We start from the raw sequence: 3,316 nt of genomic DNA on the forward strand, positions 1-3,316 counted from the left end.
ACCCTTACGGTATACGATCGTGATTTTTTGGTCGGCCAGGTAGCCTGCTGTCCATGAGTGGTGGCAAAACTGTTTGTAAGTCATCTGGTATGTCCCACTCAGAAGGATGTGGACGTGGGTAGACAATCTCAGCATAAGTCTGTCGATATACTTTTGTAGTGTAGCAATCCATAGCGTATGCACTTGAATCAACTTAGTTTAGATGAAGATCAACTTTTATAACATGGTCACATGGATAACCAGATGATTTCCATTTCTTACAACTACACGTCTTTGCATTTAGATCGACAAGCCCATTTAAGTTATTATCCAATACTTCAAACAAAGTGTTCGAACATGGTTCAACTCTCCATGACGTTGACTTCACAACACATTTCGTTATCTTTTTTCAGTCCATGGTGTAACACGACGTTCCAATGTTCCTGTAAATTTAAATAAATAATACTTAGTAAAATATATGATAAGTTACGAATTTAAAGAAATAATACATGCATGGTTTCTTTTCTTGTAGTACCACTGTTAAATAGAGTCTCGAAAAAACTCCATTAACATAGTAATGGGTAATTTTCGGGAATGAAGACTTAGAGCGTTGATTGATTCTGCACTATTAGACGTCATGAAACCATATCTTGCTCCAAGTTGATGTACTTTTGACCATCTTTCAAACCTGACATCTTCTAGTGTTTGAGCACATTGAGGCAAAATACGTCTTAAACAATTTATATGCTTATTAAAATCCACTTCTCGATAAGCTTTTATAGCCTTCCAGTATGTCCATTTGTGATTTTTTATACCAGTAGACCTTGATTTTAGATTTCTGTACAAATGAACACCACAAAGTCCATGAAAAGCATATGGGAAACACCTTCTAACAGCGTTTTCAATTGAGTTTACCCTATCGGATATGATTGTTAGATTGCTAATATGACCTATACAATCCCTAAGATGCCCCATAAACCATGTCCATGAATCAGAGGTTTCAGATTTGCCAACCCCATAAGCTATTGGCAGTATCCAATTATTAGCATCCATGGCTACTGCTAATAAGTTTACTCCAAGGTATCGACCTTTCAAATGTGCTCCATCAACTATAATAATTGGGCGCATGCAAGTAATAAACGAACGAATCTACAAAATCATATACACAAGAAATATAACCATTTAAATGTGAAATGCATGCAACTAACAAAAATGAGTCAACAAAATTATAATTATTTACTAACTGCATCACCAATGGCGATAAACAGCAACTCAAAGCGTCCATCTCTATCTGTTTTGATATGAGTTACCGACCCAGGATTTTTCAGCTTTAAATTGTGACAATAAGCCAGCAGTTGGGCAAACGATGCTTCTGGCGACCCCCTCAACAATTCCAAGGCATAACATTTGGCTCTCCAAGCTTGAGAATATGAGATACTAATCTTGAACCGAGCATTCATGTCAGTCATAATTTCATGTCCCCGATATACCCTTCCATTCAAAAACATTAACTCAGCCAGAAAACCACCCAACAACTTTTTGTTTGCCTGTCTATGGTGAAAAAAAACTTGGGTTCTTGAACATGTATGTTTATCAATAAAAGTCCTAACTTGAAATATTTCACAATCTTTTATACTCTTTGCAATCATACGCCACGTACAGTTTTGTCAATCATACACCTTGTTTCGAAACGATCTTTGCTTGATTTGTTAACTCTTAGTTGATAACCATCTTCCACACATTTCGTATACAAAGCTATCTTCAAGTCTTCCTTTGTATCAAAACAATCATCTTTCTTGATACGAATAACTTTTGTGTAACAATCAACTGATATCTTTACCAACCCTTCTTCCAGTATCTGAAGTAATTCTGGCATATTCTAGTTATACTCCCGTGGCATTTTCTTCTTTTTCCTTTCTTTGGGGACTTCTTCTTTTTCTTCTTCAGGGTTATATGAATTACAGAATGGATGTTCAACATGTTCATTCACAGTCGTAACTTCCTCCTCATTATCATCAACAACATCTTCCACACAGCAGCGGCTGTTTCATCATCAAAATTCGGGTATTGACCAATATCAAAATTATTACATGTAGGGTCTGTTTCTTCTTCCATCACATCATCAAAATCCGAGTATTTACCAAGATCAAAGTCCGGGTATTGACCAAGATCAAATTTTGAATACTGACTAGTACTCACAATTTTTTCTGTTGGATCATAATCGTCTAACTGGTCAATACGAAAACCTGAATTTGGTGCTGAAAGTTGATTGGGATTTGGATTAGGAAAAGGTTGTGGGTTTTGAGATTGTGTTTGATATTGTGTTTGGTATTGGAAATGTGGTGAAACAAAATTTGCTTGGTGATGAAATTGTGGTGGAACCATTAAATTTTGGGTTGAAGAACTTAGTTGATTACTACCCGCTACTGACCTAACTTCACTACTTCTAGGTTCAACAACATATAATGTAACATCATATTCTTGCGAAACACTAATGTAAGCAATGAATCGTTCAACATCTTCATTGTCGGTTAACAAATAAACTTTACCTTTTCTCAGATAAGATAGACTAAATCCACTTAGAGGCTCTAAATTCAATTTCTTTGCAACACGTAACATTAGAGTTTCATAAGTTAACTTTTTTAATGACAGTTTTAGTTGAAGATTCATGGGTAAAGGAACATATTGTAAAACACCATGAACATTCTCTCATGACCCTCCAAAACACAAATCTATCCAAACATGATCAACATTAGATGATTTCATTCTAAAAATTGTAAATTAATTTACTAAACAAACGAGCTATAAACTAGATATCATCACTAACTTAGAGAAAAACATACCTTTATTAAGTTGATAGTTGATAATTTGGGAGAGAAATCATTGAAAAATTATATAGAAATAAAATTATGTAAAAAAATAGAGATGGGGAAGGATGTTGTTGGATATAGGAACGGATGTCGTCGGAGAGAGTGATAGATGGAGATGGAATGAGTTGCGATTTAGGGATTTAGGTTATGAGTTGATGCTGCTGCGTTGTTATATACCCAAAACATTTGTATTGTTAAACTAAAACCTGTTGCGAAATGAAATTCGCGTTACGAATTTGAAATTCAGTTGCGAATTTGAAATTCAGTTGCGATTTACATATTCGCTTTGCGAAATTAGAAACTGTGTTGCGAAATTGGAATTCGCGTTGCGAATTTGTTGGTCATTTTGGCAAATCCAAAAAAAGTTGGTTAAATTCGTATATTATAAGGTATTTTTGGTCACTGAGGTTATTTTCTCTTTAGTAAGAATGAGTTATCTCCCATGCCGGGTGAAATTACGGGTTTCT

This window comes from Hibiscus syriacus, unplaced genomic scaffold, assembly GCF_006381635.1.
Source record: "Hibiscus syriacus cultivar Baekdansim isolate YM2019G1 unplaced genomic scaffold, ASM638163v2 tig00111783_pilon, whole genome shotgun sequence".
Taxonomy (NCBI): domain Eukaryota; kingdom Viridiplantae; phylum Streptophyta; class Magnoliopsida; order Malvales; family Malvaceae; genus Hibiscus; species Hibiscus syriacus.